A 23,654-nucleotide genomic window follows, 5' to 3' on the forward strand; every position below is an offset into this window, starting at 1 on the left:
CCATTCACTTTTCACACTTCCTCCTTTTGTTTTTTATCTTTCACACTTTTGACTTTCTTTATTCATCCAAATAGCAAACTCATCACCACTCAACCTGACCAACTCGGCTATGTCCCCGTGCTGCAGTTCTCTGTCTTATCTAGATCATTTGCAATTGAATGGAATAGATCCCTTTTGGACAAAGTGGATTCACCTGCTGCTGCAGTGACCACAGGTGTGATAAGATCTAGAATTGGCATCTGGTGCGATCTCTCCGCTTCCACTCCAAAGAAAGTTACCTGTTTATTCCTATCATGCATTGGTTTTTGGGGTTTTCTTTGAGTAATGATGATCTCTTTAGTAGTCTGTTGGCGCCCTCTCCTGGAGGAATAGTTTGCTTGCTCTTGGACATTCTAAAAGAGAGGTCATGATAGACATTGAGCTTCTGAGCTCAATTGGGGACAGTCATGGGTGATGAATGTTTGCAACCTACTGCGAAGCCTCATACCGCAATATAAGGAACGTCAAATACTAAGAAAGGGCGGCCTATGAAAGAATTACTACTTTCAATAAGTACACTTAAACGGCTAATTGGGAATAGAAAAACTGTAAAAAGCCCTCTGAGAAAGCCCCCCTCTAACCTTTGATAGTAAGCTTTTCTGTAGTCTGCCTGTTGATGTATTTTCCGTTTGAACTGTGCACAACATGAAGAGACGGAACACTGGCGGCTTGTCACAATGCCCCCCGATGACATCACAATAGCGCTGCTGCCTAGAAAACAAGCTGCGCAGAAGAAGTTGTTCTTTGGGTGGGAGGGTGGGCTAGTGGAAGGAGGGGGCAATCTCTTTTTTTCCCGGGTGGTAGGGGGATGACAGGAGAAGGGAAGCGGGTGGTGAGAAAGGTACAGAGGGCAGGGTTTGGGGGCTGGGAAGGAAAGGGAAAAGATTAGGGTTTGGGGATGATGAAAGGGCTTTCTACGGGTAAGGATGGCAAAGGGTGGCAGTGACGGAAAGTCAGGCAACCTGTCCTGTCCGTCTTTTTGTATCGTGAATTGGAAAGACTGCAAGGGGGAGGGGAGTTGCTTGCGCCCTAAAGGAGGAGTTATTCAGATTCATTGCAGTGGGCGGCGGCTGCAAAACGCACCATTCTTCTTGTTTTTGCTCTGCAAAGCAGCCTTTTCAAGGGTTGGCTTGGGTGACAAAATGTCTTGTGTAGGCGTGGGTTTGTCTCCCTCTCGCTCTCTCTCCCTAAGATGTGTCCGGCATAGGCCAGGGTGCCACTCGAGGCCCAAACCAATTCTGGTTATCGCTTCTCGGCCTTTTGGCTAAGATCAAGTGTAGTATCTGTTCTTATCAGTTTAATATCTGATACGTCCCCTATCTGGGGACCATATATTAAATGGATTTTTAGAACAGGGAGATGGAAAAAGAGCTTGCTCTGTCCACTCCACGCATTGACCTGGTATTGCAGTACCTCCAGGAACGGTGCACCCCTTCTTAACCCAGTTTCCAAAAGCAGAACTCAATTCACCTGATTCATATTAGCCCGATTTAATGAATTGGAAGAAAGCATACGTCTTCATATGCACCTCAATTTGGCCCATTCACTTTTCACACTTCCTCCTTTTGTTTTTTATCTTTCACACTTTTGACTTTCTTTATTCATCCAAATAGCAAACTCATCACCACTCAACCTGACCAACTCGGCTATGTCCCCGTGCTGCAGTTCTCTGTCTTATCTAGATCATTTGCAATTGAATGGAATAGATCCCTTTTGGACAAAGTGGATTCACCTGCTGCTGCAGTGACCACAGGTGTGATAAGATCTAGAATTGGCATCTGGTGCGATCTCTCCGCTTCCACTCCAAAGAAAGTTACCTGTTTATTCCTATCATGCATTGGTTTTTGGGGTTTTCTTTGAGTAATGATGATCTCTTTAGTAGTCTGTTGGCGCCCTCTCCTGGAGGAATAGTTTGCTTGCTCTTGGACATTCTAAAAGAGAGGTCATGATAGACATTGAGCTTCTGAGCTCAATTGGGGACAGTCATGGGTGATGAATGTTTGCAACCTACTGCGAAGCCTCATACCGCAATATAAGGAACGTCAAATACTAAGAAAGGGCGGCCTATGAAAGAATTACTACTTTCAATAAGTACACTTAAACGGCTAATTGGGAATAGAAAAACTGTAAAAAGCCCTCTGAGAAAGCCCCCCTCTAACCTTTGATAGTAAGCTTTTCTGTAGTCTGCCTGTTGATGTATTTTCCGTTTGAACTGTGCACAACATGAAGAGACGGAACACTGGCGGCTTGTCACAATGCCCCCCGATGACATCACAATAGCGCTGCTGCCTAGAAAACAAGCTGCGCAGAAGAAGTTGTTCTTTGGGTGGGAGGGTGGGCTAGTGGAAGGAGGGGGCAATCTCTTTTTTTCCCGGGTGGTAGGGGGATGACAGGAGAAGGGAAGCGGGTGGTGAGAAAGGTACAGAGGGCAGGGTTTGGGGGCTGGGAAGGAAAGGGAAAAGATTAGGGTTTGGGGATGATGAAAGGGCTTTCTACGGGTAAGGATGGCAAAGGGTGGCAGTGACGGAAAGTCAGGCAACCTGTCCTGTCCGTCTTTTTGTATCGTGAATTGGAAAGACTGCAAGGGGGAGGGGAGTTGCTTGCGCCCTAAAGGAGGAGTTATTCAGATTCATTGCAGTGGGCGGCGGCTGCAAAATGCACCATTCTTCTTGTTTTTGCTCTGCAAAGCAGCCTTTTCAAGGGTTGGCTTGGGTGACAAAATGTCTTGTGTAGGCGTGGGTTTGTCTCCCTCTCGCTCTCTCTCCCTAAGATGTGTCCGGCATAGGCCAGGGTGCCACTCGAGGCCCAAACCAATTCTGGTTATCGCTTCTCGGCCTTTTGGCTAAGATCAAGTGTAGTATCTGTTCTTATCAGTTTAATATCTGATACGTCCCCTATCTGGGGACCATATATTAAATGGATTTTTAGAACAGGGAGATGGAAAAAGAGCTTGCTCTGTCCACTCCACGCATTGACCTGGTATTGCAGTACCTCCAGGAACGGTGCACCCCTTCTTAACCCAGTTTCCAAAAGCAGAACTCAATTCACCTGATTCATATTAGCCCGATTTAATGAATTGGAAGAAAGCATACGTCTTCATATGCACCTCAATTTGGCCCATTCACTTTTCACACTTCCTCCTTTTGTTTTTTATCTTTCACACTTTTGACTTTCTTTATTCATCCAAATAGCAAACTCATCACCACTCAACCTGACCAACTCGGCTATGTCCCCGTGCTGCAGTTCTCTGTCTTATCTAGATCATTTGCAATTGAATGGAATAGATCCCTTTTGGACAAAGTGGATTCACCTGCTGCTGCAGTGACCACAGGTGTGATAAGATCTAGAATTGGCATCTGGTGCGATCTCTCCGCTTCCACTCCAAAGAAAGTTACCTGTTTATTCCTATCATGCATTGGTTTTTGGGGTTTTCTTTGAGTAATGATGATCTCTTTAGTAGTCTGTTGGCGCCCTCTCCTGGAGGAATAGTTTGCTTGCTCTTGGACATTCTAAAAGAGAGGTCATGATAGACATTGAGCTTCTGAGCTCAATTGGGGACAGTCATGGGTGATGAATGTTTGCAACCTACTGCGAAGCCTCATACCGCAATATAAGGAACGTCAAATACTAAGAAAGGGCGGCCTATGAAAGAATTACTACTTTCAATAAGTACACTTAAACGGCTAATTGGGAATAGAAAAACTGTAAAAAGCCCTCTGAGAAAGCCCCCCTCTAACCTTTGATAGTAAGCTTTTCTGTAGTCTGCCTGTTGATGTATTTTCCGTTTGAACTGTGCACAACATGAAGAGACGGAACACTGGCGGCTTGTCACAATGCCCCCGATGACATCACAATAGCGCTGCTGCCTAGAAAACAAGCTGTGCAGAAGAAGTTGTTCTTTGGGTGGGAGGGTGGGCTAGTGGAAGGAGGGGGCAATCTCTTTTTTTCCCGGGTGGTAGGGGGATGACAGGAGAAGGGAAGCGGGTGGTGAGAAAGGTACAGAGGGCAGGGTTTGGGGGCTGGGAAGGAAAGGGAAAAGATTAGGGTTTGGGGATGATGAAAGGGCTTTCTACGGGTAAGGATGGCAAAGGGTGGCAGTGACGGAAAGTCAGGCAACCTGTCCTGTCCGTCTTTTTGTATCGTGAATTGGAAAGACTGCAAGGGGGAGGGGAGTTGCTTGCGCCCTAAAGGAGGAGTTATTCAGATTCATTGCAGTGGGCGGCGGCTGCAAAACGCACCATTCTTCTTGTTTTTGCTCTGAAAAGCAGCCTTTTCAAGGGTTGGCTTGGGTGACAAAATGTCTTGTGTAGGCGTGGGTTTGTCTCCCTCTCGCTCTCTCTCCCTAAGATGTGTCCGGCATAGGCCAGGGTGCCACTCGAGGCCCAAACCAATTCTGGTTATCGCTTCTCGGCCTTTTGGCTAAGATCAAGTGTAGTATCTGTTCTTATCAGTTTAATATCTGATACTTCCCCTATCTGGGGACCATATATTAAATGGATTTTTAGAACAGGGAGATGGAAAAAGAGCTTGCTCTGTCCACTCCACGCATTGACCTGGTATTGCAGTACCTCCAGGAACGGTGCACCCCTTCTTAACCCAGTTTCCAAAAGCAGAACTCAATTCACCTGATTCATATTAGCCCGATTTAATGAATTGGAAGAAAGCATACGTCTTCATATGCACCTCAATTTGGCCCATTCACTTTTCACACTTCCTCCTTTTGTTTTTTATCTTTCACACTTTTGACTTTCTTTATTCATCCAAATAGCAAACTCATCACCACTCAACCTGACCAACTCGGCTATGTCCCCGTGCTGCAGTTCTCTGTCTTATCTAGATCATTTGCAATTGAATGGAATAGATCCCTTTTGGACAAAGTGGATTCACCTGCTGCTGCAGTGACCACAGGTGTGATAAGATCTAGAATTGGCATCTGGTGCGATCTCTCCGCTTCCACTCCAAAGAAAGTTACCTGTTTATTCCTATCATGCATTGGTTTTTGGGGTTTTCTTTGAGTAATGATGATCTCTTTAGTAGTCTGTTGGCGCCCTCTCCTGGAGGAATAGTTTGCTTGCTCTTGGACATTCTAAAAGAGAGGTCATGATAGACATTGAGCTTCTGAGCTCAATTGGGGACAGTCATGGGTGATGAATGTTTGCAACCTACTGCGAAGCCTCATACCGCAATATAAGGAACGTCAAATACTAAGAAAGGGCGGCCTATGAAAGAATTACTACTTTCAATAAGTACACTTAAACGGCTAATTGGGAATAGAAAAACTGTAAAAAGCCCTCTGAGAAAGCCCCCCTCTAACCTTTGATAGTAAGCTTTTCTGTAGTCTGCCTGTTGATGTATTTTCCGTTTGAACTGTGCACAACATGAAGAGACGGAACACTGGCGGCTTGTCACAATGCCCCCCGATGACATCACAATAGCGCTGCTGCCTAGAAAACAAGCTGCGCAGAAGAAGTTGTTCTTTGGGTGGGAGGGTGGGCTAGTGGAAGGAGGGGGCAATCTCTTTTTTTCCCGGGTGGTAGGGGGATGACAGGAGAAGGGAAGCGGGTGGTGAGAAAGGTACAGAGGGCAGGGTTTGGGGGCTGGGAAGGAAAGGGAAAAGATTAGGGTTTGGGGATGATGAAAGGGCTTTCTACGGGTAAGGATGGCAAAGGGTGGCAGTGACGGAAAGTCAGGCAACCTGTCCTGTCCGTCTTTTTGTATCGTGAATTGGAAAGACTGCAAGGGGGAGGGGAGTTGCTTGCGCCCTAAAGGAGGAGTTATTCAGATTCATTGCAGTGGGCGGCGGCTGCAAAACGCACCATTCTTCTTGTTTTTGCTCTGCAAAGCAGCCTTTTCAAGGGTTGGCTTGGGTGACAAAATGTCTTGTGTAGGCGTGGGTTTGTCTCCCTCTCGCTCTCTCTCCCTAAGATGTGTCCGGCATAGGCCAGGGTGCCACTCGAGGCCCAAACCAATTCTGGTTATCGCTTCTCGGCCTTTTGGCTAAGATCAAGTGTAGTATCTGTTCTTATCAGTTTAATATCTGATACGTCCCCTATCTGGGGACCATATATTAAATGGATTTTTAGAACAGGGAGATGGAAAAAGAGCTTGCTCTGTCCACTCCACGCATTGACCTGGTATTGCAGTACCTCCAGGAACGGTGCACCCCTTCTTAACCCAGTTTCCAAAAGCAGAACTCAATTCACCTGATTCATATTAGCCCGATTTAATGAATTGGAAGAAAGCATACGTCTTCATATGCACCTCAATTTGGCCCATTCACTTTTCACACTTCCTCCTTTTGTTTTTTATCTTTCACACTTTTGACTTTCTTTATTCATCCAAATAGCAAACTCATCACCACTCAACCTGACCAACTCGGCTATGTCCCCGTGCTGCAGTTCTCTGTCTTATCTAGATCATTTGCAATTGAATGGAATAGATCCCTTTTGGACAAAGTGGATTCACCTGCTGCTGCAGTGACCACAGGTGTGATAAGATCTAGAATTGGCATCTGGTGCGATCTCTCCGCTTCCACTCCAAAGAAAGTTACCTGTTTATTCCTATCATGCATTGGTTTTTGGGGTTTTCTTTGAGTAATGATGATCTCTTTAGTAGTCTGTTGGCGCCCTCTCCTGGAGGAATAGTTTGCTTGCTCTTGGACATTCTAAAAGAGAGGTCATGATAGACATTGAGCTTCTGAGCTCAATTGGGGACAGTCATGGGTGATGAATGTTTGCAACCTACTGCGAAGCCTCATACCGCAATATAAGGAACGTCAAATACTAAGAAAGGGCGGCCTATGAAAGAATTACTACTTTCAATAAGTACACTTAAACGGCTAATTGGGAATAGAAAAACTGTAAAAAGCCCTCTGAGAAAGCCCCCCTCTAACCTTTGATAGTAAGCTTTTCTGTAGTCTGCCTGTTGATGTATTTTCCGTTTGAACTGTGCACAACATGAAGAGACGGAACACTGGCGGCTTGTCACAATGCCCCCCGATGACATCACAATAGCGCTGCTGCCTAGAAAACAAGCTGCGCAGAAGAAGTTGTTCTTTGGGTGGGAGGGTGGGCTAGTGGAAGGAGGGGGCAATCTCTTTTTTTCCCGGGTGGTAGGGGGATGACAGGAGAAGGGAAGCGGGTGGTGAGAAAGGTACAGAGGGCAGGGTTTGGGGGCTGGGAAGGAAAGGGAAAAGATTAGGGTTTGGGGATGATGAAAGGGCTTTCTACGGGTAAGGATGGCAAAGGGTGGCAGTGACGGAAAGTCAGGCAACCTGTCCTGTCCGTCTTTTTGTATCGTGAATTGGAAAGACTGCAAGGGGGAGGGGAGTTGCTTGCGCCCTAAAGGAGGAGTTATTCAGATTCATTGCAGTGGGCGGCGGCTGCAAAATGCACCATTCTTCTTGTTTTTGCTCTGCAAAGCAGCCTTTTCAAGGGTTGGCTTGGGTGACAAAATGTCTTGTGTAGGCGTGGGTTTGTCTCCCTCTCGCTCTCTCTCCCTAAGATGTGTCCGGCATAGGCCAGGGTGCCACTCGAGGCCCAAACCAATTCTGGTTATCGCTTCTCGGCCTTTTGGCTAAGATCAAGTGTAGTATCTGTTCTTATCAGTTTAATATCTGATACGTCCCCTATCTGGGGACCATATATTAAATGGATTTTTAGAACAGGGAGATGGAAAAAGAGCTTGCTCTGTCCACTCCACGCATTGACCTGGTATTGCAGTACCTCCAGGAACGGTGCACCCCTTCTTAACCCAGTTTCCAAAAGCAGAACTCAATTCACCTGATTCATATTAGCCCGATTTAATGAATTGGAAGAAAGCATACGTCTTCATATGCACCTCAATTTGGCCCATTCACTTTTCACACTTCCTCCTTTTGTTTTTTATCTTTCACACTTTTGACTTTCTTTATTCATCCAAATAGCAAACTCATCACCACTCAACCTGACCAACTCGGCTATGTCCCCGTGCTGCAGTTCTCTGTCTTATCTAGATCATTTGCAATTGAATGGAATAGATCCCTTTTGGACAAAGTGGATTCACCTGCTGCTGCAGTGACCACAGGTGTGATAAGATCTAGAATTGGCATCTGGTGCGATCTCTCCGCTTCCACTCCAAAGAAAGTTACCTGTTTATTCCTATCATGCATTGGTTTTTGGGGTTTTCTTTGAGTAATGATGATCTCTTTAGTAGTCTGTTGGCGCCCTCTCCTGGAGGAATAGTTTGCTTGCTCTTGGACATTCTAAAAGAGAGGTCATGATAGACATTGAGCTTCTGAGCTCAATTGGGGACAGTCATGGGTGATGAATGTTTGCAACCTACTGCGAAGCCTCATACCGCAATATAAGGAACGTCAAATACTAAGAAAGGGCGGCCTATGAAAGAATTACTACTTTCAATAAGTACACTTAAACGGCTAATTGGGAATAGAAAAACTGTAAAAAGCCCTCTGAGAAAGCCCCCCTCTAACCTTTGATAGTAAGCTTTTCTGTAGTCTGCCTGTTGATGTATTTTCCGTTTGAACTGTGCACAACATGAAGAGACGGAACACTGGCGGCTTGTCACAATGCCCCCCGATGACATCACAATAGCGCTGCTGCCTAGAAAACAAGCTGCGCAGAAGAAGTTGTTCTTTGGGTGGGAGGGTGGGCTAGTGGAAGGAGGGGGCAATCTCTTTTTTTCCCGGGTGGTAGGGGGATGACAGGAGAAGGGAAGCGGGTGGTGAGAAAGGTACAGAGGGCAGGGTTTGGGGGCTGGGAAGGAAAGGGAAAAGATTAGGGTTTGGGGATGATGAAAGGGCTTTCTACGGGTAAGGATGGCAAAGGGTGGCAGTGACGGAAAGTCAGGCAACCTGTCCTGTCCGTCTTTTTGTATCGTGAATTGGAAAGACTGCAAGGGGGAGGGGAGTTGCTTGCGCCCTAAAGGAGGAGTTATTCAGATTCATTGCAGTGGGCGGCGGCTGCAAAACGCACCATTCTTCTTGTTTTTGCTCTGCAAAGCAGCCTTTTCAAGGGTTGGCTTGGGTGACAAAATGTCTTGTGTAGGCGTGGGTTTGTCTCCCTCTCGCTCTCTCTCCCTAAGATGTGTCCGGCATAGGCCAGGGTGCCACTCGAGGCCCAAACCAATTCTGGTTATCGCTTCTCGGCCTTTTGGCTAAGATCAAGTGTAGTATCTGTTCTTATCAGTTTAATATCTGATACGTCCCCTATCTGGGGACCATATATTAAATGGATTTTTAGAACAGGGAGATGGAAAAAGAGCTTGCTCTGTCCACTCCACGCATTGACCTGGTATTGCAGTACCTCCAGGAACGGTGCACCCCTTCTTAACCCAGTTTCCAAAAGCAGAACTCAATTCACCTGATTCATATTAGCCCGATTTAATGAATTGGAAGAAAGCATACGTCTTCATATGCACCTCAATTTGGCCCATTCACTTTTCACACTTCCTCCTTTTGTTTTTTATCTTTCACACTTTTGACTTTCTTTATTCATCCAAATAGCAAACTCATCACCACTCAACCTGACCAACTCGGCTATGTCCCCGTGCTGCAGTTCTCTGTCTTATCTAGATCATTTGCAATTGAATGGAATAGATCCCTTTTGGACAAAGTGGATTCACCTGCTGCTGCAGTGACCACAGGTGTGATAAGATCTAGAATTGGCATCTGGTGCGATCTCTCCGCTTCCACTCCAAAGAAAGTTACCTGTTTATTCCTATCATGCATTGGTTTTTGGGGTTTTCTGTGAGTAATGATGATCTCTTTAGTAGTCTGTTGGCGCCCTCTCCTGGAGGAATAGTTTGCTTGCTCTTGGACATTCTAAAAGAGAGGTCATGATAGACATTGAGCTTCTGAGCTCAATTGGGGACAGTCATGGGTGATGAATGTTTGCAACCTACTGCGAAGCCTCATACCGCAATATAAGGAACGTCAAATACTAAGAAAGGGCGGCCTATGAAAGAATTACTACTTTCAATAAGTACACTTAAACGGCTAATTGGGAATAGAAAAACTGTAAAAAGCCCTCTGAGAAAGCCCCCCTCTAACCTTTGATAGTAAGCTTTTCTGTAGTCTGCCTGTTGATGTATTTTCCGTTTGAACTGTGCACAACATGAAGAGACGGAACACTGGCGGCTTGTCACAATGCCCCCCGATGACATCACAATAGCGCTGCTGCCTAGAAAACAAGCTGCGCAGAAGAAGTTGTTCTTTGGGTGGGAGGGTGGGCTAGTGGAAGGAGGGGGCAATCTCTTTTTTTCCCGGGTGGTAGGGGGATGACAGGAGAAGGGAAGCGGGTGGTGAGAAAGGTACAGAGGGCAGGGTTTGGGGGCTGGGAAGGAAAGGGAAAAGATTAGGGTTTGGGGATGATGAAAGGGCTTTCTACGGGTAAGGATGGCAAAGGGTGGCAGTGACGGAAAGTCAGGCAACCTGTCCTGTCCGTCTTTTTGTATCGTGAATTGGAAAGACTGCAAGGGGGAGGGGAGTTGCTTGCGCCCTAAAGGAGGAGTTATTCAGATTCATTGCAGTGGGCGGCGGCTGCAAAACGCACCATTCTTCTTGTTTTTGCTCTGCAAAGCAGCCTTTTCAAGGGTTGGCTTGGGTGACAAAATGTCTTGTGTAGGCGTGGGTTTGTCTCCCTCTCGCTCTCTCTCCCTAAGATGTGTCCGGCATAGGCCAGGGTGCCACTCGAGGCCCAAACCAATTCTGGTTATCGCTTCTCGGCCTTTTGGCTAAGATCAAGTGTAGTATCTGTTCTTATCAGTTTAATATCTGATACGTCCCCTATCTGGGGACCATATATTAAATGGATTTTTAGAACAGGGAGATGGAAAAAGAGCTTGCTCTGTCCACTCCACGCATTGACCTGGTATTGCAGTACCTCCAGGAACGGTGCACCCCTTCTTAACCCAGTTTCCAAAAGCAGAACTCAATTCACTTGATTCATATTAGCCCGATTTAATGAATTGGAAGAAAGCATACGTCTTCATATGCACCTCAATTTGGCCCATTCACTTTTCACACTTCCTCCTTTTGTTTTTTATCTTTCACACTTTTGACTTTCTTTATTCATCCAAATAGCAAACTCATCACCACTCAACCTGACCAACTCGGCTATGTCCCCGTGCTGCAGTTCTCTGTCTTATCTAGATCATTTGCAATTGAATGGAATAGATCCCTTTTGGACAAAGTGGATTCACCTGCTGCTGCAGTGACCACAGGTGTGATAAGATCTAGAATTGGCATCTGGTGCGATCTCTCCGCTTCCACTCCAAAGAAAGTTACCTGTTTATTCCTATCATGCATTGGTTTTTGGGGTTTTCTTTGAGTAATGATGATCTCTTTAGTAGTCTGTTGGCGCCCTCTCCTGGAGGAATAGTTTGCTTGCTCTTGGACATTCTAAAAGAGAGGTCATGATAGACATTGAGCTTCTGAGCTCAATTGGGGACAGTCATGGGTGATGAATGTTTGCAACCTACTGCGAAGCCTCATACCGCAATATAAGGAACGTCAAATACTAAGAAAGGGCGGCCTATGAAAGAATTACTACTTTCAATAAGTACACTTAAACGGCTAATTGGGAATAGAAAAACTGTAAAAAGCCCTCTGAGAAAGCCCCCCTCTAACCTTTGATAGTAAGCTTTTCTGTAGTCTGCCTGTTGATGTATTTTCCGTTTGAACTGTGCACAACATGAAGAGACGGAACACTGGCGGCTTGTCACAATGCCCCCCGATGACATCACAATAGCGCTGCTGCCTAGAAAACAAGCTGCGCAGAAGAAGTTGTTCTTTGGGTGGGAGGGTGGGCTAGTGGAAGGAGGGGGCAATCTCTTTTTTTCCCGGGTGGTAGGGGGATGACAGGAGAAGGGAAGCGGGTGGTGAGAAAGGTACAGAGGGCAGGGTTTGGGGGCTGGGAAGGAAAGGGAAAAGATTAGGGTTTGGGGATGATGAAAGGGCTTTCTACGGGTAAGGATGGCAAAGGGTGGCAGTGACGGAAAGTCAGGCAACCTGTCCTGTCCGTCTTTTTGTATCGTGAATTGGAAAGACTGCAAGGGGGAGGGGAGTTGCTTGCGCCCTAAAGGAGGAGTTATTCAGATTCATTGCAGTGGGCGGCGGCTGCAAAACGCACCATTCTTCTTGTTTTTGCTCTGCAAAGCAGCCTTTTCAAGGGTTGGCTTGGGTGACAAAATGTCTTGTGTAGGCGTGGGTTTGTCTCCCTCTCGCTCTCTCTCCCTAAGATGTGTCCGGCATAGGCCAGGGTGCCACTCGAGGCCCAAACCAATTCTGGTTATCGCTTCTCGGCCTTTTGGCTAAGATCAAGTGTAGTATCTGTTCTTATCAGTTTAATATCTGATACGTCCCCTATCTGGGGACCATATATTAAATGGATTTTTAGAACAGGGAGATGGAAAAAGAGCTTGCTCTGTCCACTCCACGCATTGACCTGGTATTGCAGTACCTCCAGGAACGGTGCACCCCTTCTTAACCCAGTTTCCAAAAGCAGAACTCAATTCACCTGATTCATATTAGCCCGATTTAATGAATTGGAAGAAAGCATACGTCTTCATATGCACCTCAATTTGGCCCATTCACTTTTCACACTTCCTCCTTTTGTTTTTTATCTTTCACACTTTTGACTTTCTTTATTCATCCAAATAGCAAACTCATCACCACTCAACCTGACCAACTCGGCTATGTCCCCGTGCTGCAGTTCTCTGTCTTATCTAGATCATTTGCAATTGAATGGAATAGATCCCTTTTGGACAAAGTGGATTCACCTGCTGCTGCAGTGACCACAGGTGTGATAAGATCTAGAATTGGCATCTGGTGCGATCTCTCCGCTTCCACTCCAAAGAAAGTTACCTGTTTATTCCTATCATGCATTGGTTTTTGGGGTTTTCTTTGAGTAATGATGATCTCTTTAGTAGTCTGTTGGCGCCCTCTCCTGGAGGAATAGTTTGCTTGCTCTTGGACATTCTAAAAGAGAGGTCATGATAGACATTGAGCTTCTGAGCTCAATTGGGGACAGTCATGGGTGATGAATGTTTGCAACCTACTGCGAAGCCTCATACCGCAATATAAGGAACGTCAAATACTAAGAAAGGGCGGCCTATGAAAGAATTACTACTTTCAATAAGTACACTTAAACGGCTAATTGGGAATAGAAAAACTGTAAAAAGCCCTCTGAGAAAGCCCCCCTCTAACCTTTGATAGTAAGCTTTTCTGTAGTCTGCCTGTTGATGTATTTTCCGTTTGAACTGTGCACAACATGAAGAGACGGAACACTGGCGGCTTGTCACAATGCCCCCCGATGACATCACAATAGCGCTGCTGCCTAGAAAACAAGCTGCGCAGAAGAAGTTGTTCTTTGGGTGGGAGGGTGGGCTAGTGGAAGGAGGGGGCAATCTCTTTTTTTCCCGGGTGGTAGGGGGATGACAGGAGAAGGGAAGCGGGTGGTGAGAAAGGTACAGAGGGCAGGGTTTGGGGGCTGGGAAGGAAAGGGAAAAGATTAGGGTTTGGGGATGATGAAAGGGCTTTCTACGGGTAAGGATGGCAAAGGGTGGCAGTGACGGAAAGTCAGGCAACCTGTCCTGTCCGTCTTTTTGTATCGTGAATTGGAAAGACTGCAAGGGGGAGGGGAGTTGCTTGCGCCCTAAAGGAGGAGTTATTCAGATTCATTGCAGTGGGCGGCGGCTGCAAAACGCACCATTCTTCTTGTTTTTGCTCTGCAAAGCAGCCTTTTCAAGGGTTGGCTTGGGTGACAAAATGTCTTGTGTAGGCGTGGGTTTGTCTCCCTCTCGCTCTCTCTCCCTAAGATGTGTCCGGCATAGGCCAGGGTGCCACTCGAGGCCCAAACCAATTCTGGTTATCGCTTCTCGGCCTTTTGGCTAAGATCAAGTGTAGTATCTGTTCTTATCAGTTTAATATCTGATACGTCCCCTATCTGGGGACCATATATTAAATGGATTTTTAGAACAGGGAGATGGAAAAAGAGCTTGCTCTGTCCACTCCACGCATTGACCTGGTATTGCAGTACCTCCAGGAACGGTGCACCCCTTCTTAACCCAGTTTCCAAAAGCAGAACTCAATTCACCTGATTCATATTAGCCCGATTTAATGAATTGGAAGAAAGCATACGTCTTCATATGCACCTCAATTTGGCCCATTCACTTTTCACACTTCCTCCTTTTGTTTTTTATCTTTCACACTTTTGACTTTCTTTATTCATCCAAATAGCAAACTCATCACCACTCAACCTGACCAACTCGGCTATGTCCCCGTGCTGCAGTTCTCTGTCTTATCTAGATCATTTGCAATTGAATGGAATAGATCCCTTTTGGACAAAGTGGATTCACCTGCTGCTGCAGTGACCACAGGTGTGATAAGATCTAGAATTGGCATCTGGTGCGATCTCTCCGCTTCCACTCCAAAGAAAGTTACCTGTTTATTCCTATCATGCATTGGTTTTTGGGGTTTTCTTTGAGTAATGATGATCTCTTTAGTAGTCTGTTGGCGCCCTCTCCTGGAGGAATAGTTTGCTTGCTCTTGGACATTCTAAAAGAGAGGTCATGATAGACATTGAGCTTCTGAGCTCAATTGGGGACAGTCATGGGTGATGAATGTTTGCAACCTACTGCGAAGCCTCATACCGCAATATAAGGAACGTCAAATACTAAGAAAGGGCGGCCTATGAAAGAATTACTACTTTCAATAAGTACACTTAAACGGCTAATTGGGAATAGAAAAACTGTAAAAAGCCCTCTGAGAAAGCCCCCCTCTAACCTTTGATAGTAAGCTTTTCTGTAGTCTGCCTGTTGATGTATTTTCCGTTTGAACTGTGCACAACATGAAGAGACGGAACACTGGCGGCTTGTCACAATGCCCCCCGATGACATCACAATAGCGCTGCTGCCTAGAAAACAAGCTGCGCAGAAGAAGTTGTTCTTTGGGTGGGAGGGTGGGCTAGTGGAAGGAGGGGGCAATCTCTTTTTTTCCCGGGTGGTAGGGGGATGACAGGAGAAGGGAAGCGGGTGGTGAGAAAGGTACAGAGGGCAGGGTTTGGGGGCTGGGAAGGAAAGGGAAAAGATTAGGGTTTGGGGATGATGAAAGGGCTTTCTACGGGTAAGGATGGCAAAGGGTGGCAGTGACGGAAAGTCAGGCAACCTGTCCTGTCCGTCTTTTTGTATCGTGAATTGGAAAGACTGCAAGGGGGAGGGGAGTTGCTTGCGCCCTAAAGGAGGAGTTATTCAGATTCATTGCAGTGGGCGGCGGCTGCAAAACGCACCATTCTTCTTGTTTTTGCTCTGCAAAGCAGCCTTTTCAAGGGTTGGCTTGGGTGACAAAATGTCTTGTGTAGGCGTGGGTTTGTCTCCCTCTCGCTCTCTCTCCCTAAGATGTGTCCGGCATAGGCCAGGGTGCCACTCGAGGCCCAAACCAATTCTGGTTATCGCTTCTCGGCCTTTTGGCTAAGATCAAGTGTAGTATCTGTTCTTATCAGTTTAATATCTGATACGTCCCCTATCTGGGGACCATATATTAAATGGATTTTTAGAACAGGGAGATGGAAAAAGAGCTTGCTCTGTCCACTCCACGCATTGACCTGGTATTGCAGTACCTCCAGGAACGGTGCACCCCTTCTTAACCCAGTTTCCAAAAGCAGAACTCAATTCACCTGATTCATATTAGCCCGATTTAATGAATTGGAAGAAAGCATACGTCTTCATATGCACCTCAATTTGGCCCATTCACTTTTCACACTTCCTCCTTTTGTTTTTTATCTTTCACACTTTTGACTTTCTTTATTCATCCAAATAGCAAACTCATCACCACTCAACCTGACCAACTCGGCTATGTCCCCGTGCTGCAGTTCTCTGTCTTATCTAGATCATTTGCAATTGAATGGAATAGATCCCTTTTGGACAAAGTGGATTCACCTGCTGCTGCAGTGACCACAGGTGTGATAAGATCTAGAATTGGCATCTGGTGCGATCTCTCCGCTTCCACTCCAAAGAAAGTTACCTGTTTATTCCTATCATGCATTGGTTTTTGGGGTTTTCTTTGAGTAATGATGATCTCTTTAGTAGTCTGTTGGCGCCCTCTCCTGGAGGAATAGTTTGCTTGCTCTTGGACATTCTAAAAGAGAGGTCATGATAGACATTGAGCTTCTGAGCTCAATTGGGGACAGTCATGGGTGATGAATGTTTGCAACCTACTGCGAAGCCTCATACCGCAATATAAGGAACGTCAAATACTAAGAAAGGGCGGCCTATGAAAGAATTACTACTTTCAATAAGTACACTTAAACGGCTAATTGGGAATAGAAAAACTGTAAAAAGCCCTCTGAGAAAGCCCCCCTCTAACCTTTGATAGTAAGCTTTTCTGTAGTCTGCCTGTTGATGTATTTTCCGTTTGAACTGTGCACAACATGAAGAGACGGAACACTGGCGGCTTGTCACAATGCCCCCCGATGACATCACAATAGCGCTGCTGCCTATAAAACAAGCTGCGCAGAAGAAGTTGTTCTTTGGGTGGGAGGGTGGGCTAGTGGAAGGAGGGGGCAATCTCTTTTTTTCCCGGGTGGTAGGGGGATGACAGGAGAAGGGAAGCGGGTGGTGAGAAAGGTACAGAGGGCAGGGTTTGGGGGCTGGGAAGGAAAGGGAAAAGATTAGGGTTTGGGGATGATGAAAGGGCTTTCTACGGGTAAGGATGGCAAAGGGTGGCAGTGACGGAAAGTCAGGCAACCTGTCCTGTCCGTCTTTTTGTATCGTGAATTGGAAAGACTGCAAGGGGGAGGGGAGTTGCTTGCGCCCTAAAGGAGGAGTTATTCAGATTCATTGCAGTGGGCGGCGGCTGCAAAACGCACCATTCTTCTTGTTTTTGCTCTGCAAAGCAGCCTTTTCAAGGGTTGGCTTGGGTGACAAAATGTCTTGTGTAGGCGTGGGTTTGTCTCCCTCTCGCTCTCTCTCCCTAAGATGTGTCCGGCATAGGCCAGGGTGCCACTCGAGGCCCAAACCAATTCTGGTTATCGCTTCTCGGCCTTTTGGCTAAGATCAAGTGTAGTATCTGTTCTTATCAGTTTAATATCTGATACGTCCCCTATCTGGGGACCATATATTAAATGGATTTTTAGAACAGGGAGATGGAAAAAGAGCTTGCTCTGTCCACTCCACGCATTGACCTGGTATTGCAGTACCTCCAGGAACGGTGCACCCCTTCTTAACCCAGTTTCCAAAAGCAGAACTCAATTCACCTGATTCATATTAGCCCGATTTAATGAATTGGAAGAAAGCATACGTCTTCATATGCACCTCAATTTGGCCCATTCACTTTTCACACTTCCTCCTTTTGTTTTTTATCTTTCACACTTTTGACTTTCTTTATTCATCCAAATAGCAAACTCATCACCACTCAACCTGACCAACTCGGCTATGTCCCCGTGCTGCAGTTCTCTGTCTTATCTAGATCATTTGCAATTGAATGGAATAGATCCCTTTTGGACAAAGTGGATTCACCTGCTGCTGCAGTGACCACAGGTGTGATAAGATCTAGAATTGGCATCTGGTGCGATCTCTCCGCTTCCACTCCAAAGAAAGTTACCTGTTTATTCCTATCATGCATTGGTTTTTGGGGTTTTCTTTGAGTAATGATGATCTCTTTAGTAGTCTGTTGGCGCCCTCTCCTGGAGGAATAGTTTGCTTGCTCTTGGACATTCTAAAAGAGAGGTCATGATAGACATTGAGCTTCTGAGCTCAATTGGGGACAGTCATGGGTGATGAATGTTTGCAACCTACTGCGAAGCCTCATACCGCAATATAAGGAACGTCAAATACTAAGAAAGGGCGGCCTATGAAAGAATTACTACTTTCAATAAGTACACTTAAACGGCTAATTGGGAATAGAAAAACTGTAAAAAGCCCTCTGAGAAAGCCCCCCTCTAACCTTTGATAGTAAGCTTTTCTGTAGTCTGCCTGTTGATGTATTTTCCGTTTGAACTGTGCACAACATGAAGAGACGGAACACTGGCGGCTTGTCACAATGCCCCCCGATGACATCACAATAGCGCTGCTGCCTATAAAACAAGCTGCGCAGAAGAAGTTGTTCTTTGGGTGGGAGGGTGGGCTAGTGGAAGGAGGGGGCAATCTCTTTTTTTCCCGGGTGGTAGGGGGATGACAGGAGAAGGGAAGCGGGTGGTGAGAAAGGTACAGAGGGCAGGGTTTGGGGGCTGGGAAGGAAAGGGAAAAGATTAGGGTTTGGGGATGATGAAAGGGCTTTCTACGGGTAAGGATGGCAAAGGGTGGCAGTGACGGAAAGTCAGGCAACCTGTCCTGTCCGTCTTTTTGTATCGTGAATTGGAAAGACTGCAAGGGGGAGGGGAGTTGCTTGCGCCCTAAAGGAGGAGTTATTCAGATTCATTGCAGTGGGCGGCGGCTGCAAAACGCACCATTCTTCTTGTTTTTGCTCTGCAAAGCAGCCTTTTCAAGGGTTGGCTTGGGTGACAAAATGTCTTGTGTAGGCGTGGGTTTGTCTCCCTCTCGCTCTCTCTCCCTAAGATGTGTCCGGCATAGGCCAGGGTGCCACTCGAGGCCCAAACCAATTCTGGTTATCGCTTCTCGGCCTTTTGGCTAAGATCAAGTGTAGTATCGTTCGAAAAGGTGGTTTAAGGCTCCGGCCACCTTAGTACAATGATGCAATGCACACTGGAAGGTTGCACTTGTTAGTACTTTGGGAGGATAGTATATCCATCTAGAGGAAACCATGGCCCTACCAGGATTGAAGCTATTAGACTGAGTAAGTGTGGGGGTTATGGTGCAATGTGCCCCAGGAATGGACACCCTGGAGGGAGTCTGAACTTGCTAGGTTGGGACCCTGGTAAGCCTCAGACTCTGTCGCACGCCGCGCCTTGCCTATTCATACTTTCCAAGCATATTGCCCTATCCTGGCCTTCTGGCTAAGAAGGGAAATTTTTATAATCCCGGTCGGAGGTCCGGTCAGCTTTGGGCTGAGAAACCAACACCCGGTTGGAGGTCCGGGTCAGCTTTGGCTGAGAAACCAACACCCGGTTGGAGGTCCGGTTAGCCTTGGGCTGAGAAACCAACACCCGGTTGGAGGTCCGGTCAGCCTTGGGCTGAGAAACCAACACCCGGTTGGAGGTCCGGTCAGCCTTGGGCTGAGAAACCAACACCGGTTGACGGTCCGGGCAGTCTCGGCTGCGAAACCAACGACTAGTAGCTCCCTACTCCACTTGGGTAAGATGCCTCGGTGGACGCTGGGAGCAACAACAAGGCTCAACCAGGCTTCGGCTTGGGGGAGCACCGAAGATCCCTGACCCTCGCTGTGGCCTTCTGGCTCGGAGGGACGGGGTTGATTTTTGGGGATCCTCTTCTCACGGAGGGGTCCACACGAATCCTAGCCTTTGCACTGTTTTTGGTGTGACTTCGGTCATGCATTTTTGCGGTGCTTTGGAAAGCTTCATTAAATCAAAAAAATCTGTTCTTATCAGTTTAATATCTGATACGTCCCCTATCTGGGGACCATATATTAAATGGATTTTTAGAACAGGGAGATGGAAAAAGAGCTTGCTCTGTCCACTCCACGCATTGACCTGGTATTGCAGTACCTCCAGGAACGGTGCACCCCTTCTTAACCCAGTTTCCAAAAGCAGAACTCAATTCACCTGATTCATATTAGCCCGATTTAATGAATTGGAAGAAAGCATACGTCTTCATATGCACCTCAATTTGGCCCATTCACTTTTCACACTTCCTCCTTTTGTTTTTTATCTTTCACACTTTTGACTTTCTTTATTCATCCAAATAGCAAACTCATCACCACTCAACCTGACCAACTCGGCTATGTCCCCGTGCTGCAGTTCTCTGTCTTATCTAGATCATTTGCAATTGAATGGAATAGATCCCTTTTGGACAAAGTGGATTCACCTGCTGCTGCAGTGACCACAGGTGTGATAAGATCTAGAATTGGCATCTGGTGCGATCTCTCCGCTTCCACTCCAAAGAAAGTTACCTGTTTATTCCTATCATGCATTGGTTTTTGGGGTTTTCTTTGAGTAATGATGATCTCTTTAGTAGTCTGTTGGCGCCCTCTCCTGGAGGAATAGTTTGCTTGCTCTTGGACATTCTAAAAGAGAGGTCATGATAGACATTGAGCTTCTGAGCTCAATTGGGGACAGTCATGGGTGATGAATGTTTGCAACCTACTGCGAAGCCTCATACCGCAATATAAGGAACGTCAAATACTAAGAAAGGGCGGCCTATGAAAGAATTACTACTTTCAATAAGTACACTTAAACGGCTAATTGGGAATAGAAAAACTGTAAAAAGCCCTCTGAGAAAGCCCCCCTCTAACCTTTGATAGTAAGCTTTTCTGTAGTCTGCCTGTTGATGTATTTTCCGTTTGAACTGTGCACAACATGAAGAGACGGAACACTGGCGGCTTGTCACAATGCCCCCCGATGACATCACAATAGCGCTGCTGCCTAGAAAACAAGCTGCGCAGAAGAAGTTGTTCTTTGGGTGGGAGGGTGGGCTAGTGGAAGGAGGGGGCAATCTCTTTTTTTCCCGGGTGGTAGGGGGATGACAGGAGAAGGGAAGCGGGTGGTGAGAAAGGTACAGAGGGCAGGGTTTGGGGGCTGGGAAGGAAAGGGAAAAGATTAGGGTTTGGGGATGATGAAAGGGCTTTCTACGGGTAAGGATGGCAAAGGGTGGCAGTGACGGAAAGTCAGGCAACCTGTCCTGTCCGTCTTTTTGTATCGTGAATTGGAAAGACTGCAAGGGGGAGGGGAGTTGCTTGCGCCCTAAAAGAGGAGTTATTCAGATTCATTGCAGTGGGCGGCGGCTGCAAAACGCACCATTCTTCTTGTTTTTGCTCTGCAAAGCAGCCTTTTCAAGGGTTGGCTTGGGTGACAAAATGTCTTGTGTAGGCGTGGGTTTGTCTCCCTCTCGCTCTCTCTCCCTAAGATGTGTCCGGCATAGGCCAGGGTGCCACTCGAGGCCCAAACCAATTCTGGTTATCGCTTCTCGGCCTTTTGGCTAAGATCAAGTGTAGTATCTGTTCTTATCAGTTTAATATCTGATACGTCCCCTATCTGGGGACCATATATTAAATGGATTTTTAGAACAGGGAGATGGAAAAAGAGCTTGCTCTGTCCACTCCACGCATTGACCTGGTATTGCAGTACCTCCAGGAACGGTGCACCCCTTCTTAACCCAGTTTCCAAAAGCAGAACTCAATTCACCTGATTCATATTAGCCCGATTTAATGAATTGGAAGAAAGCATACGTCTTCATATGCACCTCAATTTGGCCCATTCACTTTTCACACTTCCTCCTTTTGTTTTTTATCTTTCACACTTTTGACTTTCTTTATTCATCCAAATAGCAAACTCATCACCACTCAACCTGACCAACTCGGCTATGTCCCCGTGCTGCAGTTCTCTGTCTTATCTAGATCATTTGCAATTGAATGGAATAGATCCCTTTTGGACAAAGTGGATTCACCTGCTGCTGCAGTGACCACAGGTGTGATAAGATCTAGAATTGGCATCTGGTGCGATCTCTCCGCTTCCACTCCAAAGAAAGTTACCTGTTTATTCCTATCATGCATTGGTTTTTGGGGTTTTCTTTGAGTAATGATGATCTCTTTAGTAGTCTGTTGGCGCCCTCTCCTGGAGGAATAGTTTGCTTGCTCTTGGACATTCTAAAAGAGAGGTCATGATAGACATTGAGCTTCTGAGCTCAATTGGGGACAGTCATGGGTGATGAATGTTTGCAACCTACTGCGAAGCCTCATACCGCAATATAAGGAACGTCAAATACTAAGAAAGGGCGGCCTATGAAAGAATTACTACTTTCAATAAGTACACTTAAACGGCTAATTGGGAATAGAAAAACTGTAAAAAGCCCTCTGAGAAAGCCCCCCTCTAACCTTTGATAGTAAGCTTTTCTGTAGTCTGCCTGTTGATGTATTTTCCGTTTGAACTGTGCACAACATGAAGAGACGGAACACTGGCGGCTTGTCACAATGCCCCCCGATGACATCACAATAGCGCTGCTGCCTAGAAAACAAGCTGCGCAGAAGAAGTTGTTCTTTGGGTGGGAGGGTGGGCTAGTGGAAGGAGGGGGCAATCTCTTTTTTTCCCGGGTGATAGGGGGATGACAGGAGAAGGGAAGCGGGTGGTGAGAAAGGTACAGAGGGCAGGGTTTGGGGGCTGGGAAGGAAAGGGAAAAGATTAGGGTTTGGGGATGATGAAAGGGCTTTCTACGGGTAAGGATGGCAAAGGGTGGCAGTGACGGAAAGTCAGGCAACCTGTCCTGTCCGTCTTTTTGTATCGTGAATTGGAAAGACTGCAAGGGGGAGGGGAGTTGCTTGCGCCCTAAAGGAGGAGTTATTCAGATTCATTGCAGTGGGCGGCGGCTGCAAAACGCACCATTCTTCTTGTTTTTGCTCTGCAAAGCAGCCTTTTCAAGGGTTGGCTTGGGTGACAAAATGTCTTGTGTAGGCGTGGGTTTGTCTCCCTCTCGCTCTCTCTCCCTAAGATGTGTCCGGCATAGGCCAGGGTGCCACTCGAGGCCCAAACCAATTCTGGTTATCGCTTCTCGGCCTTTTGGCTAAGATCAAGTGTAGTGTTGTTCGAAGAGGTGGTTTAAGCTCCAGGCCACCTTAGTACAATGATACAATGCACACTGGAAGGTTGCGCTTGCTAGTACTCTGGGTGGATAGTATATTCATCTAGTGGAAAACATGGCCCTACCAGGATCGAGGCTATTAGACTGAGTAAGGGTGGGGGGCTATGGTACAACGTGCCCCAGGACTGACGACCCTGGAGTGAGTCTGAGCTTGCTGGCTTGGGACCCCGGCAAGCCTTGGGCTCTGTAGCACACCGTACCTTGCCTTTTCATACTTTTTGAGCATATTACCCTATCCCGGCCTTCTGGCTAGGAAGGGAAATTTTTATAATCCCGGTCGGAGGTCTGGTCAGCTTTGGGCTGAGAAACTAACACCCGGTTGGAGGTCCGGGTCAGCTTCGGCTGAGAAACCAACACCCGGTTGGAGGTCTGGGTCAGCTTCGGCTGAGAAACCAACACCCGGTTGGAGGTCCGGTTAGCCTTGGGCTGAGAAACCAACACCGGTTGACGGTCCGGGCAGTTTCGGCTGCGAAACCAACAACTAGTAGCTCTCTACTCCACATGGGTAAGATGCCTGGGTGGACGCTGGGAGCAACGACAAGGCTCAACCAGGCTTCGGCTTGGGGGAGCACCGAAGATCCCTGACCCTTGCTGTGGCCTTCTGGCTCGGAGGGACGGGGTTGATTTTTGGGGACCCTCTCCTCACGGTGGGGTCCACACGAATCCTAGCCTTTGCACTGTTTTTGGTGTGACTTCGGTCATGCATTTTTTGTGGTGCTTTGGAAAGCTTCATTAAATCAAAAATCTGTTCTTATCAGTTTAATATCTGATACGTCCCCTATCTGGGGACCATATATTAAATGGATTTTTAGAACAGGGAGATGGAAAAAGAGCTTGCTCTGTCCACTCCACGCATTGACCTGGTATTGCAGTACCTCCAGGAACGGTGCACCCCTTCTTAACCCAGTTTCCAA

At 46.8% G+C, this 23,654-nt stretch overlaps 14 non-coding genes and 1 pseudogene across 14 annotated transcripts; all 15 read left to right on the top strand.

The window, feature by feature from the left end:
* Positions 1 to 1,283: 1,283 nt before the first annotated feature.
* On the top strand, positions 1,284 to 1,474 carry LOC142264735 (U2 spliceosomal RNA). Its single transcript, XR_012731186.1, has one exon. It is a non-coding gene; the product is annotated as a U2 spliceosomal RNA (small nuclear RNA).
* Positions 1,475 to 2,861: 1,387 nt separating this feature from the next.
* On the top strand, positions 2,862 to 3,052 carry LOC142264736 (U2 spliceosomal RNA). The gene has a single exon (XR_012731187.1). It is a non-coding gene; the product is annotated as a U2 spliceosomal RNA (small nuclear RNA).
* Positions 3,053 to 4,438: 1,386 nt separating this feature from the next.
* LOC142264683 (U2 spliceosomal RNA) lies at positions 4,439 to 4,629 on the top strand. Its single transcript, XR_012731144.1, has one exon. It is a non-coding gene; the product is annotated as a U2 spliceosomal RNA (small nuclear RNA).
* A 1,387-nt stretch (positions 4,630 to 6,016) lies between these two features.
* Positions 6,017 to 6,207, top strand: LOC142264738 (U2 spliceosomal RNA). The gene has a single exon (XR_012731189.1). It is a non-coding gene; the product is annotated as a U2 spliceosomal RNA (small nuclear RNA).
* Positions 6,208 to 7,594: 1,387 nt separating this feature from the next.
* Positions 7,595 to 7,785, top strand: LOC142264739 (U2 spliceosomal RNA). The gene has a single exon (XR_012731190.1). It is a non-coding gene; the product is annotated as a U2 spliceosomal RNA (small nuclear RNA).
* Positions 7,786 to 9,172: 1,387 nt separating this feature from the next.
* LOC142264740 (U2 spliceosomal RNA) lies at positions 9,173 to 9,363 on the top strand. Its single transcript, XR_012731191.1, has one exon. It is a non-coding gene; the product is annotated as a U2 spliceosomal RNA (small nuclear RNA).
* Positions 9,364 to 10,750: 1,387 nt separating this feature from the next.
* LOC142264741 (U2 spliceosomal RNA) lies at positions 10,751 to 10,941 on the top strand. Its single transcript, XR_012731192.1, has one exon. It is a non-coding gene; the product is annotated as a U2 spliceosomal RNA (small nuclear RNA).
* A 1,387-nt stretch (positions 10,942 to 12,328) lies between these two features.
* On the top strand, positions 12,329 to 12,519 carry LOC142264742 (U2 spliceosomal RNA). Its single transcript, XR_012731193.1, has one exon. It is a non-coding gene; the product is annotated as a U2 spliceosomal RNA (small nuclear RNA).
* Positions 12,520 to 13,906: 1,387 nt separating this feature from the next.
* LOC142264626 (U2 spliceosomal RNA) lies at positions 13,907 to 14,097 on the top strand. The gene has a single exon (XR_012731093.1). It is a non-coding gene; the product is annotated as a U2 spliceosomal RNA (small nuclear RNA).
* Positions 14,098 to 15,484: 1,387 nt separating this feature from the next.
* LOC142264627 (U2 spliceosomal RNA) lies at positions 15,485 to 15,675 on the top strand. The gene has a single exon (XR_012731094.1). It is a non-coding gene; the product is annotated as a U2 spliceosomal RNA (small nuclear RNA).
* Positions 15,676 to 17,062: 1,387 nt separating this feature from the next.
* On the top strand, positions 17,063 to 17,253 carry LOC142264628 (U2 spliceosomal RNA). The gene has a single exon (XR_012731095.1). It is a non-coding gene; the product is annotated as a U2 spliceosomal RNA (small nuclear RNA).
* Positions 17,254 to 18,640: 1,387 nt separating this feature from the next.
* On the top strand, positions 18,641 to 18,782 carry LOC142264694 (U2 spliceosomal RNA; annotated as a pseudogene).
* Positions 18,783 to 19,479: 697 nt separating this feature from the next.
* Positions 19,480 to 19,677, top strand: LOC142264687 (U2 spliceosomal RNA). The gene has a single exon (XR_012731147.1). It is a non-coding gene; the product is annotated as a U2 spliceosomal RNA (small nuclear RNA).
* A 1,387-nt stretch (positions 19,678 to 21,064) lies between these two features.
* LOC142264629 (U2 spliceosomal RNA) lies at positions 21,065 to 21,255 on the top strand. The gene has a single exon (XR_012731096.1). It is a non-coding gene; the product is annotated as a U2 spliceosomal RNA (small nuclear RNA).
* Positions 21,256 to 23,444: 2,189 nt separating this feature from the next.
* Positions 23,445 to 23,637, top strand: LOC142264686 (U2 spliceosomal RNA). The gene has a single exon (XR_012731146.1). It is a non-coding gene; the product is annotated as a U2 spliceosomal RNA (small nuclear RNA).
* Positions 23,638 to 23,654: the final 17 nt, after the last annotated feature.

Source organism: Anomaloglossus baeobatrachus, unplaced genomic scaffold, assembly GCF_048569485.1.
Source record: "Anomaloglossus baeobatrachus isolate aAnoBae1 unplaced genomic scaffold, aAnoBae1.hap1 Scaffold_2681, whole genome shotgun sequence".
Taxonomy (NCBI): domain Eukaryota; kingdom Metazoa; phylum Chordata; class Amphibia; order Anura; family Aromobatidae; genus Anomaloglossus; species Anomaloglossus baeobatrachus.